The sequence below is a fragment of the Macrobrachium rosenbergii genome, chromosome 44 (assembly GCF_040412425.1).
Source record: "Macrobrachium rosenbergii isolate ZJJX-2024 chromosome 44, ASM4041242v1, whole genome shotgun sequence".
Taxonomy (NCBI): Eukaryota; Metazoa; Arthropoda; class Malacostraca; order Decapoda; family Palaemonidae; genus Macrobrachium; species Macrobrachium rosenbergii.
The window spans coordinates 17,857,562-17,873,003 of NC_089784.1; the positions used below are offsets into that span (position 1 = coordinate 17,857,562).

General features: G+C 31.5%; 1 long non-coding RNA gene across 1 annotated transcript in view; it reads right to left on the bottom strand.

Moving 5' to 3' along the window:
* LOC136829139 (uncharacterized) overlaps positions 1–15,442 on the bottom strand; it is an 82,480-nt gene that overhangs the window by 62,756 nt on the left and 4,282 nt on the right. Inside the window, exon 2 of the long non-coding RNA XR_010850313.1 lies at positions 1,553–1,635. This is a non-coding gene — a long non-coding RNA (uncharacterized lncRNA). The remainder of the gene's footprint in view (positions 1–1,552; positions 1,636–15,442) is intronic.

Below are 15,442 nucleotides of genomic sequence, written 5' to 3' on the forward strand. Positions count from 1 at the left end.
ATCTGAAACCCTTTCATTGCTGACTGATGAGTGCAGGTAAATGCATGCCATGTAATAATATGAAAGTGGTGTTCTGTCACAACTACCGTATTTATTGACGAAATAAATGTAGACTCTAAAATATAGAATTGTTGTTTTTCATTAGTAAATGCATTATTACGTAGCTCCGTTGATTAATAGACCATTCAGTGAAATTGTAAACTGTCTGCAAAATAAATGCATTTTCATTAACACCATCGAATCAGCACATAAGCGGCGACTAAACAATCGGTATTACCTAAATTCAGTGGTAAAATATGGCGCCCTACTACCCTTGACGATAAAAATAAAACCTACTTTGACCCCATACAAGAATATAACAGATTAAGATATATAAAGTGTTTTTATACTATAACAGTAATATTGATTCTATGTCAATCGTTCCAAATCGAACAAAATAATCTTATCACACCGTGCTTTGAGCTAGACAAAGTAAAAAAAAAATTAGTTCAAATCACACAGGTTACGAATTATACCAACGCATAAAAGGGTTCATATTTACATAACCATAGGGAAAATAGTGCTAGCTGTGAATTCGCAAGCTTGTCGACATGTTGGTAATAAAAAAAATGTTTAACACTACTTGGCAACATTACGTTAAGTCTGACATGTTGGACGATACAAAAAGAATCAAGTCGCCTCAGATTTGAGCATTACTACACTATTGTTGATTTTTGACGGCACGAGTTTATAAGTAATAATACTAATACTAATAATAATTATGAAAGCCACCACTTGTACATAGGCCTCACAATTAATTTGAAAATAAACCACACATGGCCTACGCCTAAGTTTTCGAGTGCATGAAATTACACACAGACCTATTTCCAACAAGAACAAAGTTAATCCAATATTCCTTCTTCTCAAGAAAACATCATGACAGTTACCTGTAATTGTTTCATGTTATACAGATTTACAAAATATATTCTATATATATATATATATACTATTATATATTATGCTGTAATTGTTTTACATTCAATATATATATATATATATATATATATATATATATATATATATATATATATATATATATATATATATATATATATATATATATATATATATACACATATATATATATATATATATATATATATATATATATATATATATATATATATATATATATATAAGCTGAATTTTGGTTATGAATAAAAGCACATGATGAAAAACAAGGTTTATGTCCTTTAAGTTTTATATTGTTAGACTGGTAAAATGTTTGTCAACACAAAAACGGAAATCGATGTGAAAGTATTAATTGTATGCAAAATCTGGAGCCAGTTAAATACATTGAAAATAGCGCCACATGACCCCTGATTTTCCTGACACCCAAATTACTAATGCCATTCATGTCGACTTCATCAACAGACTAGTTTATATCCAGTCATGGAATGATTACCTACTGTAGGTGCCAATACTTACGTGCCACTTGATGCCTTAATTGGACATTACACAAAATGATCATATATAATTATGAATAATAGCATTAAATGAGTCAGTTACTCACCCAATGTAATTCTGCCATTCAACGTCTTATCTTATTACCAAGTCAACTCCATGTAGAACTATAAATGGGACGATCGACCCCAACTGAAAAATGTCAGGTGATGAGAATTATTAGTGAGAGTCTTATCATTAATAATTTACAAGTCAAGATTTTAATCTGACATTTGAAATGTACAACAGAATAAAAAAGAAAATAGTCACACTTGCAAATTGTGTTTGCCAGAGAACGCTTGTTTCACGACAAATAAAAGTAAAACTTAATATCACCAGACAGTGTCTCTAAAGTTACTGCGCTCAACAAAAGAGCGAATATTTTACTCTTTTCTGAATGCAGGTCAAGTTCTGTGTACCCGGGAAATCCCAGTCTCCTAAGGGGAGCTGAATTTTGAGTGAAATGGGGCCCTTCGATTTTTCATGTTTGGTGGCGCTCCGCTGCTGGGTTTTCCTTGCAGTCAATTTTTTGGGATTGCTGGATGCTTGGCGGTAAATTTGTTATTACTGTCACATCCTTTATATTTGGTTTCTGTGAATTTGTGTTTTTATTAAGGAAACAATTTTTCCTTAATAAAAACCATTTTTCCTTAATAAAAACACAGTCACACAAACCAAATATGTGAAAATAGCATCAAATCTTCGTGACAAAAGAAATAAAGTCTCTTGGTTTGTTATGAAAAAATAATTTTATTTTAAATAAATCTGTAACTTTAAGACAACTGAATAGGTCTAGCAGTTGAAAAATGAAAAGTTCTATAACAAACACTACATTAAAGCTATTTATTATCATACAAAGTTCTTTTCGGTAGAACTGGATATAAGTAATTTCTTCATTATCCTAAAATTCAAAGAGACGGTAATCACTGACTTAAAAAAGAATTTTCTCAACTTCTGCAAAATACTAAAAACAGAGCAGTTCTGAACTCCTCAAAACTACTGGGTAGTCTTTTTTATTAAGGCAGTGGTCGCCTTCCTTCCACCGAAAATGTCAACAGTGGAGTGACACAGAAAAGGAACAATATCTGGAACCATTTCTCAGCAGCTGCAAAAGGTTTTCTTTTATTATTTCTTTAGTTTTCCCCACAACTGGGGAGGGTACAGTAAGTACTTCTCGTATTTATTGTGCTACTTTAGATATAACTATTTTTTGCTCTGGTTTCCTATGCATGAAATGTGAAGAAGAGTCCTTCAGTATCTATTTAGATGATGCAAACCAATGAGGTTATAATTTTTTCCTAACAAAAATAGTATTTACGTTAAAAGTGAAATATATCGAGTGCTATACATATAAAAATGAAAAGAAAAAACATTAGAACATTGGAAAATCAAATACAAATTATTACCGCTAATTAAAATAATAATAATGGCAAGACAACAGTCTTTCTTATTAATCATAATGCTGATGCACGGGTTTGTTTTGTTTATTTGAAACTGAACAAGTGATAATCGATCTTTAATTAAATATTAAAAGTTTTTAGGCTGATGCTTTAGGCTTTGTATTTTACGCAATTCCTTCTTTCTTGGAAATGACCTGCGTCAGTAAATTGTCCTTCACTTGTAACTCGGCTTACTGCTCTTTTGACATCAATGTTTCCCTTGGCTACCAAAAACTAAGAAACTAGTGCTCACAACCACATTCTGCTGTAACTGTTGATTCGTGGATGGACCTGTTCTTGTAAATATTCGTCAGTTTCACTCTCCTTGTATTTATACAAAAGGCTCATCTGTAACGTATCGAATCCTTTAAGTGCACTAACCAGTTCATCTCTGTTTTGCACACACTCGCGATATTCTAAGATATTCAGGTTATTTCTTTTCCAGAACCTCTTCTAGATCACGTATCGTCCACATTTCTCTCTAGTTCAGCACCATTGTAAATACACACACACACACACACACACATAACGTGCACACACAAACATCTACACAAAGAGAGAGTGAGAGTGAGTCTATGCATATATATTTCTATTGGCTCACTTAACTACTTGAAAAATATTGCAGTAAAAGTTTTTTATAGAAAAGTAACAGCATTAATTTCATATACAGTATATACCAGTTATCTACTCATTCTTGTTTCTTATCAGCTACATGGCTTAACATTTTGCATGTACTTCTCGTATTTGGAAAGGTAATGAAAATGTATCCGACGTATATAGCACCACTAGACCAAAGACTGTAAATTGCATCCGTCTTCGCTGTTGACAGATCTCATCCATCATCCACAAGGATATCAATCAGTTTAAAACCTACACGAGAGCCATCTCTGTTTACAGCTCCCAGTAGACTACAACAGGCATATATATACAGTATATATATATATATATATATATATATATATATATATATATATATATATATATATATATATATATATATATTGTAAATATATATATATATATATATATATATATATATATATATATATATATATATATAATATAAATATAATATGCAAACAGGTGACGGAATTCTCCAGAGGAATGACGCTGTGTTATCAATACTTTATGGTTAGGGAAAGTAACTGAGGTGATGATAAGAGCTGGAAGGTTAGCATTGCTCATAATTAAAAGAATTTTGTTGCACGGAATGAAGAAATAAATGAGCTTTTCGAAAAAAAACTCCACTGGAGATGGAATATGGAAGAGGAAACAGAATGTTGGAAGAATTTATGAAAAATATTTACGGTAACTTTTCTGTATTGGAAAGTAAACTACATTTTAAATGAGTACTTCGAAGTGTGCAGTTAGTGAAAAATAATTCACTGAATGTCCCGAGAGCCTTGTGAATGGTGTAGTGAAGTTTTATCCCCAACCTTTTTTTAAATCGACTTAGATGGAAGATGAACGCAGATATTATGCTGGAAATAGTATCTCATTTGATATTCCAGAAATGTCATTATTATTATCATCATTTACAAACCTTAACTTCATAAAAAAAATTGGGCCAAAAGGGAGTATTAAAACTACATTAAACCCTCAACACAAAAGGCAATATCAGCCACTTTTCAGACGAAATGTAGCAACAGCATACTCTGAGTAGAAATGTTATGAGAATATTGAACAATGCTTTCAATGGCGACATAACTATCATGTAAAAGGCTTTTAACTTTTCATAGTTATCAGAATCTTCCCTGAAAGAATTTTACTTTTATAACCTTGATAAGGACACTATAACATTATTTACGTAATGATTTCGTAATGAGAATTCAAATAATTTCCTTTTTTAACATAATTGGTAATAGTCTATGAAACTGCATGTATAAATAACTTTCCTTTTTTTATTTTTCTAAGATAGCAAAAGGACTATTTATCTTCTGTTGGTAGGCATAAGTGTAGGAGTATTATCCGAATGTGTAAGTGTATTTTCCTACCTTCTTATTTATCTTAACATTTCCTTCTAAACTCAAGGTATAGAAGGAAGATTTTATAAGAAACTACTAAAGATACATGATTATTATGCTCTCAGATCCATCCGTGATAGCATTATGCACTGATATCGTCAATAATGAATTCAAATCAAAATAACGTTTATTGACAATAAGAAAAACCGTTGATGCTTAATAGAAAGAGAACATTATTGAAGTATTATTGTATAAAATTTATTTACAATACTTTTTTAAATAACTGTAAATTCGCAAAGGCTAAAACCGGAGCTATACACTAAAACTTTGTTTATATTGTTATAATTTTAACAATAAAGTGAAAGAACGCTTCTTGATATTATTTGAAAATATTAATTGCAAATGAAGTTATGACTATGCTTTTTAATCTCTTCTTGTAAATAATTGTAATGAAAACAAAACTGGATTTTTTAACTAAGCAAAAAAGTACAACAAAAGGCCCAGTTAACCTAATTTACAGAAATCTAATTTTGTTTCGCGTGGAAAAATAATGATTAACGAAAAATAATTGTTACGAGTAGGGAGATTTTTGAAACTGTCACATCTACAAAAGCACAAATGACAAAGTAACGAAGTGATTATCCACTGTTTTTGTCTGTTATTCGTCATTTCTACGATTACCTGACGAAGCAAGTCTAGGAAAAAGGCCACTCTTAAAATACAATAAATAATTTTCACAGTAGAGGTGGTGATTTTCGTCATTATTTTGAAACCAGAAAAAAATCCTTGTAAACAAAGACAATCTAAAGGTAATTAAGGATTATTACTAAACTACTTAATATCCTTTCCTTCAGAAAAATATATATCTCACACAACGATGAGTGAAAAGATAAGTAAAGATTTTATAAAAAAAAAAAATTTGTTACAAATGAAACATCCAGCGCTTTCCTGTTAATTGAGTTAATTGAGTTTCATAGTCCACTTATAGGCTGATAATCATCGTTAATCAGTTATCATGGATCAGCTATCACTGTTACTGATACTGAATATCACTATGCATTATAACAACTACGTAACACTTAATCACACCTTGTGACTTATTATCTATTAATAGAAGGACATAGGCACCCTAGCATTTTGCTCTGCTAAAACTGTTCATGATTTAATATTTGTTACTCAGGTGTGCGACGAGAGTAGAGATATTATTAATCTTTCTATCAAAATGTGGCTGAAAATGTTATACGATATACCAGAATGGCATACAGTTAGCTACTCCAACACCAAGTACTAGCCGTAAAATAGTTCTCTCTCTCTCTCTCTCTCTCTCTCTCTCTCTCTCTCTCTCTCTCTCTCTCTCTCTCTCTCTCTCTCTCTCTAATTTATTTCATTTATTTTTGCAGCAAATTGTTAGATTAACTTTCACTTTTCATTTTAGGATAACCTCGGGTCTTTATAAAGAATAGATTTATGTAACCATGTACATTAATCTTCGGGTAATTCCATATTATCTTTTTAAAGAGTTTATTTTATAATAAGAACGTTTGAACTGGAAAAGCTGCTGTTAACCAGCTTCAGACTACCCACCAATGCATTTACAAATGATAATAATGATGTACAAGACAACAAGCATTTCTGTTAATGCTGCTCATGTTGTTGTTAACAAATATTAATGGCATTATTAAAAGGGTAATACTTATATTCCCTTTTGATATCGGAGTTTTACCAGAAGCTTCAACATGAAGTTAGGAGTAAAGTAGAATGATTTTAGAGGAACCAAAGGACAGTCACCATTTGCACCTCCTGTTGGCCTCGTTGTCTGGGTTCTCGGTATCATGGGACTCTCAAGTTTCGGGGGTGTTACTCGAGCCAATTAAGTGTAATGTCGGTGTTTCAGAGCTTGTAACAAGCAAAGTGGAGAAAAGTTTTCTTCCGACAAATTTTGGGAAAACTTTGTCGACTGCAGAAAACTTAGATAATGAGGCCTGCGATGTCAGTGGTGTTTTTTACTCATCCACAATTGATTCTATTGGTAGTTATATATAAGAGTGTGTGTGTGTGTGTGTGTGTGTGTGTGTGTGTGTGTGTGTGTGTGTGTGTGTGTGTGTGTGTGTGTGTGTATATATATATATATATATATATATATATATATATATATATATATATATATATATATATATATATATATACATATATATATATATATATATATATATATATATACACATATATATATATATATATATATATATATATATACATATGTGTATATATATATATACAGTATATATATATATATATATATATATATATATATATATATATATATATTGCAAATATTAATATATAAAAAACAAAAAAAAATAGGGAAATTTCTATGTAAAAATCACAGTAACATCAGCTTGCTTAAATTCTAAAGCACAATGGCTTAAAAGACTAATTGCTAATTTACAATAAAACAAGAAAAATTGCAACTTCATCTAAATAGAATCATACTATTAAGAAATAAAAGTTAAAATATGTAATCTGTACAACTCACTATGTTAATGTAGCGCAAAATCATTACTGTAGTATATTAATATTAAGACCATAGTAAGAAAAACTGTACCTTTATCTAAATAAAATTGTGGCTAAACCACACTTTACATTACTCTTACTGATACTTAACTTTCCAAGCTATTCCCTACCATGGTTAGCTAGCTAACTGCTAACTGCCCTCATTCTTCTTCCACCCGTCTCACCTATCAGGTAAAAAAGATAAACAAAAAACACTAACACTAATTTCAAAGAGAGAGAAAACATCGTCCATTTATCTCTACCTTCTGTTCAGAGAGCGATGCCAAAGGCGTTCCGAGTGAGCCCTCAAATAAATGTCTAACGCAAAAGAGGGACAGACAGCTTTAAAACGATCGTTAATCGCCACCAAGTGTCTCATTCCGCTCCCTTGCACGCATTATCTTCGCTAAAGAGGACATCAAAGACAGCAATCAGGATCTCACATAAATATCCGATTTATTTTTATGTCTCCTTTTTTATCTGAAAAGAAAGTCACAGAATTTACTGCCCTGCTGACTCTTCATGAATAATTTTCATCTCCTGGGGCATTTTTTTAACTTTTAGTCCGTAAAAGGGTACATATTTATTCGTGGCAAACATACACATATACACACATACATACATACATACATACACACTATACACACACATATTATATATATATATATATATATATATATATATATATATATATATATATATATATATATATATATATATATATATATATATATATATATATATATATATATATATATATACATATACATAGCAATATTTTGTATATATTGTATAAAAATCAAAGGAACGAAAGAGCATAAAATTCATAATCATATTGGAACAATAAAATAATTACGTCTATACGCCAGAGGTGCTATGTATTTATTATCCATATACAAGTGTATAGTAACGATGTCAGTATATGTGAAAAGAGCGATCGAGCAATACAGAGGTTTGTAGTCATTGAGTTGCGTGAAAAAAATCAAAGGAACGAAAGAGCAAGAGTCGAAAATTCTGAAAATCGGTAGTTGAGCGTTGGAACAATGCAAAATAATTACGGGGTCTATAAGTTGCCAGAGGTGCTAACACAACGTATTTATTATCCATTAAATTTATACATAATTGTACGGAATAAACAACGCCACCGGACAGTGGCTGAGTTTCATGTGCCGCAATTTTATGGGCCGTGGCTGAGTCGACCACCGTATGATTGCGCCGAGCCTTTTTTACTTGTTTAGTGTGCATAATTTATTTTTCCCTTATTGTTTCATCTTTTCTGACTTGATTCTTAATTTAGAATTTTAAATACGTAATATAAAATGGTTTGAGAAAAGGATATAATTTATGGTTTTCTGTTTTTAAAATGAAACTCATTGTTTTACCCATTTATATCTTTGTCAGTCAATAATATCTAAGTCTTTTATTCAGTTTTACCATCATTGATCTTAAAAACTACTGAATATTTTTGTGGTGACTTGAAAAGAGAGCTGGATAACTATTGCATAATATTAGTAATGATTGAATAATGATATTAACAACACTATTAATGATAAAATATCCAATGCCTAATTATTATTATTATTATTATTATTATTATTATTATTATTATTATTATTATTATTATTATTATTATTATTATTCAGAAGATAAACCCTATTCATATGGAACCAGCCCAGGGCCACTGACTTGAAATTCAAGCCTCAAAGAATAGTCTTTATTTAAATAGATCTGAGGGCGAGAGAGACAGGAATAAATGCTTTTGAAAAATATAATGGTTTTCAAAGACCATTAACACAGAAAACTAAAAGAGAGAGAAAGAGAGAGAGAGAGAGAGAGAGTTACCACTGTGCACCCCATCCATTTTGGATTTTTTACTGTTTAGTTTGCAAATCTCCTGCTTTCGTATCTGGCTGAAACAAGGATTCCTCATCGTCCAGAGGAAATAATTAAAGTCTTCGCAGGCTGTGCGACTAGTAATTATTTTTATTTTTTTAGCGAGAGAAGACTTTAATAATTAAAGTAAAAAAAAATAGCCTTTCATAATTGTACTTATACAGGACAATACTTAGTGCCCTATAGCCTATTTAGTACTTTTTAAGTAACAATTTAAAATACTTTTTTCCACTGCGGGTTTGACTGAAACCACATGGCATGAAAAAATGGCTGTCTTCTGTTTATTCAAACCGACAGCACCTTGGAAAAAATTATGTTAGCTTTATCTCAAAAGGCTGCGGATAATGTATTCGGCCAGTACTGGTGTAGGTGGCCACCTCCATTTTTTCCGGACATGTCAAACAGTGAAAAGCACATAATATTTTTTAATAATTTATCTAAGAAGTAACTGTAGCTATCAAGATACATAATGGGAGAACCTATGAACATGAAACTTCCGGCGCATTTTTCTTAAAAGATTGATGTTTCAAATGAAATGGAAGGATATTAATCGTAACTTTAGGCATAAAAGTTCTAGAATGAAATACGCAGAATCGTTGCATCGGTCTTGCTAATTAATTGTAATCTCAGGATTAATGCTAAACGATTTTCCGATAAGTTCATTCTATCTAATCTTAGCGTGAGCGATATATATTTCAAAAGAAAATATAATAAGATAATAATAAGCAATATACATAAAGATACGTTTCACTGTCGGGACATTTATGAAAGCTAAAACTTATCTCATTATTTTTCATTCTATTTTATTGTCAATCTTCTTGAGCTTAAATGATTTCTTGGTTATGAGATTCAAATAGAACGTTACAGAAGGGTTATTAAAAATAAGACAGAGATATCAATCACCAGATTGATTATAATGTAACGGAAATTTTCTAAGTATTATAGATTTTACTGATTCTATATCCTGTGCCCATTGTATATATATATATATATATATATATATATATATATATATATATATATATATATATAGAGAGAGAGAGAGAGAGAGAGAGAGAGAGAGAGAGAGAGAGAGAGAGAGTTTAATTTTTGACCTAACAAAAAAATAAAATCTAAAACAGTATAAAATGTCTAACATATTTAAGCTGCATAGATCTAAACTAACCATACGCCAAAGGAAGGGTTTTTAAAAAACATTTGGAACCCTCAACTCTTTTATGTACATCAAAATTCCAAAGAGGCAAGTCTGCCGGTACATTACTTGAGTGAAGTCAGGGGGCTTGGTAATTCCTTTTTACTTAACGATTATCAGTTTATATTACTGACCAGGTAGGACATACATCTTTTTTATGGAATTCTTAACATTACAAAGTAGGTCTAGATAGCAACATAACAATTCCGCATACATAATAAAAGTACTGAATAATTATAAATTTGCAATTGATTATATATAATATATATATACACAAACACAAATATATAAATATATATTAAGAACCCTACCTTTCACGGTTTTTTTATATGACTGTCACACTTTATATTCGATGCTAGTCCCCCCAAATCAATCCATCATTCCAGTGAACCAACCCTTTTGTTTCCTTTTGCTAATTCTAGACTAAAAGTTTTCAAGTAATTAAAAGTCTTCGGAAACCCATCCTTGTTTAAGAACCATTCACTGTTATTGTGTTCCAGCAAAAATTCCTTTCCTAGAGGAGCAGATTCAATTTTATCCAGCTGTCCATCTATCTATCCTACAACACAGATAAAAGTGGTCTCTGAAGACTCTCTCTCTCTCTCTCTCTCTCTCTCTCTCTCTCTCTCTCTCTCTCTCTCTCTCTCTCTCTAGACGGTGACCTCTCACAAGTATGAATTGTATTTGAATCATATTTCTGAAGTAATTAAGTTTTTCCAGGGTTTTATAATCTGAGCGGTGGCATCATCTTTCCTCATGCAATGGCGATGATTACCGCTAATAAACCCTAATGAACGTTTCGTGTGACAGGTCACGCAGATGGCATGACGTAAGTTCCTCGTTTAATTAAATGCACTGCTCTAGTAACTGCCAACCTGTTGCCATGGAGATAATCAAGGTAGTTTGTACGGGGCATGAAAATATGTCATGAAATCTTTGAAAAAAGTACGTTGGCTTGCTTCATCAATTTACGGTTCACAGGGCTGAAAACATATATGACAAATTTTTATAATTATGTACACTTTTTAACAGAACATAATTTAGACTTGTTATAAGGGGAATGTCGTCATTGTGCTTTCTCGTTTTTCTTATCTGAATCTTGATAATAGTTCCACTGATATTATTTTTACTGTCGTTTCATAGACGAATTATTTTTGTTATAATCGCCCTCTTTTTAATATTCAGAACCATTATGGGGGTTCATGAGGTTTTACCCGACAAGAAATTACTCTTACACTTTATATCACTGTGATGGAACAATGGAACATGAGCTGACGGAACAACAAAAATCTTGTGCGTAGATTTATGTTTTAATGTTCTCCAACCCGAAGCAGTGGATATCTTATTCAGTTTAGGAGTAAAATGTTAAATATTCTTGAAATACAATTGCCAATAGATATTACCAAAAACATAAAACGCCAACAGTAGCCTATATTGCTATGATGACCGACAGAATAATAGCTTACTGCCATGAAAAATGTCCAAAGACAAATTTTTTTTTAAGTCTGGTTAACAACAAGGAAGTCCGTACTTTAGTCTGAAGTAAAATCTTTGAAACTACATTTTTTTTTTCTCTGAACAGAAAGGAGGAATTTCATGGCAGTTAGACACGAACACAATTAAGAAAACTTCACTCCCATCAAATAGAGGTTACCAACAAATAATGTCAGTATTCATTTAGAGAAGATGAGAGAGATGGGGAGCTACAAGGTAGAACCTTCACCTTACAGTTGGCTCGGGGTCATTTCTCTTCTTAATCTTATAAGTGGGTCACTTATGTTTTATCATGCTTATCAGCAATTATGTCAAAATCATAATCCTCACTTACATCTCATAAATATAAGTAATCCTTAGGACAAGAGTCCGTTTACACTACATTGCAAAGGAATGCCACATGATTTTTTTAAGTATTTTCAGAAGTAAGAAGCTTGAACAGCAGCCGGTTATGCATCATTATCCGGATGACTCCGAAAATCTAATCAAATTTTATGTGCCCATAATCACCTACTCACAAAATCTTGTTAAATTTTATATGTTATGGTTTGAGACATCTTATAGACGGACAGAAAGAAAGAAAGACCCCAATGGCGCACGTAAATAAATAAATTCCATGAAGCTTCGTTGAAGGAGGTAATTAGGATAAGCTGTGAAAGCATGATAAAAAAAAAGAGATGAAACAACTCTTCATATAACAGAAATATATACTTTAGAGAAAATTCTTTTGTTATTAAAAGAACATTTTTTTTGTGTTAATTAGTGAATAATTATTATCCCACCCATAATTCTTACTATCCTTCCAAACAACTTTAACGTGCACAAAATATTTACCGTTTTAAGCTTCGTCATCAATATAATTTAAAACTTCCTGCTATGAATGAGGAGAGTTCAGATAAAGAACTCCCAAGGATACCCCTTCTGAAATATTTAAAGACAGTGAAAGCGAAATCATTTTTCCAAAGGTCTCGCATCATTAGTGTTCGTCCTTTCATTTGACATCCGGAGTTAAAGATGACGTATAGTGAACAATCTTTTTGGACGGTGTTCGTTTGAACCGAAGGTCGATGTTAATGTTTTTTTTTAATAAAACTTAAATTGCAAATACAAAAAAGGCGTTCTTTTCAAATGTACCAACTTCTCTCTTCATTTTGGAGACACAAACAATTATGTGGACAGGATTCTGACAATGACGTTTAAATCATATATTACTTACTTTCAACAACAACAAAAATAAGAAAAACTCGCTCTTTACGCTATAAACTAGATAAGAAAATCCGAAGGCAGGAGTTTGGGTGATAATAAAGTCCAGCTTTTACAAGAAAAATTGTCTTGCAAAAAATAAAGGTTAAATATACCTTAGTTTAACCAGACCACTGAGCTGATTAACAGCTCTCCTAGGACTGGCCAGAAGGATTAGATTTATTTTACGTGGTTAAGAACCTATTGGTTACCTATCAACGGGACCTACAGCTTATTGTGGAATCCGAACCACATTATAGCGAGAAATGAATTTCTATCACCAGAAATAAATTCCTCTTACTCTTCATTGGCCGGTCGGAGATTCGAACTCGCGGCCAGAGAACGGAACCCACTCGCCCAACGAGGAAAAATTAGGAAAAACTCGCTCGTCCAGCTTTTACAAGAAAAAATACCTTGCAAAAACTAAAGCAAAGCTAATATAATGTAACATTACCCTGTACTTCATAACTGAATATTTATCAGACCAGCTGCACAAATGTGCGTTGATCCATATGACTATATATTAGGGAGAAATGTGCATTTTGACAAACAAGGAAGAAAATAATTGTCGTTATTCATTTGCTAATATTTGTGACTGAACTTCATGCCTTTGTACTAACGTATTTGGTAAACTTACGAGTCCTGTTTCATGATATGAACTGGGCCTAGTTCATGTGTGAGATTTCTTAAGAGACGTTGATTTTAGCTTTGTATCGAGCAAAGGGCACATTAGATATACTTAACGATGACAATGGTTGTGGCTTATGTTAGATTTAAAAGTAAAATTTAATTTATTACTACTTGGGTCCCAAACAGAGTAATTACGAAGAAAATTGTGTTACATTTAAGGTTAGTTTGCACAAAGGTTGATTTCCCTAAATCTAGATCATCTATGACTTCTAACAAACAACTACTATCAAATAGTGAATGTGACGACGTTCAAGCTGGCAAACTGAGCCATTTAAAATTTTAAACAGTTATGAAACTCTCAGCCGCGACCCATGAAGATTTTAGCCACGTCACGGTGATGGCCTGTGTTGTTGGCACCTATAGCGGTGCCAGACGCACAATCATGGTTCAACAACAGAACATCATAACCGAAGATGAGGATGCGTACACAGAAGCTGTATTAATCATCAAAGATCTCTCTCTCTCTCTCTCTCTCTCTCTCTCTCTCTCTCTCTCTCTCTCTCTCTCTCTCTCTCTCTCTCTCTCTCTCTCTGGTCTTATATCTCGAGGTACATTCACGTTTCCCAAAAGTTAGTTTCACTCACGGAAAACTTCCTAGGCATCTGCAATAACATGCATATAAACATGCCTGGGAATATTAATATTAACATTCATGTTAACTTATTCCAAGAAAATATCTGGAAGCTTTTTACATTACTGAAGAAAAAATATTGGAATGTTGAGCGTATAGACTGTTCATTATGAAAATTAGAATTTACACAGGTTAAGAATCAACTGAGTTTTTATTGGTGTATTAACAAATATTTTTTGCTTAAGTGATAAATTCGCGTGAAAATGCTTTCTAAAATTCGCAAATTCTTCCCCTTGTTAATATGATTCGTTTGTACTTTTTGTACTGAAATACTTTGAACAATGAAAATATTACGTATAAAATATTTTTCATGCATAAAAAAAAAGGAAAATTTTTCACTCAACACATACCATATAAGTAACTCGGTCTGTGTATACAGTGAGATTATATATATATATATATATATATATATATATATATATATATATATATATATATATATATATATATATATATATATATATATATATATATATATATATATATATATATATATATATATATATATATATATATATATATATATATATATATATATATATATATATATATATATATATATATATATATATATATATATATATATATATATATATATATATATAATGACAGGCTTACGTGCATTTATCTCGCTGCCCAATAAGCTGATCAGAATTCTCATTTCTTATGTGTACTGTGAATTTCCGTCCGTAGGTTGTTACTGAAAATTGTATCCTGTTAAAATTCATTGATCCCTTGGGAGAATTCCAGAGTCAGAGACATAAATCACAGGCTTCTTATGATTCATGTTCCAGCATTGGTTTCCTGCGGAGGATTTTGAGAAAGGAACGAAATTGGGCGTCAACAGCTTCCTGCTATCCTA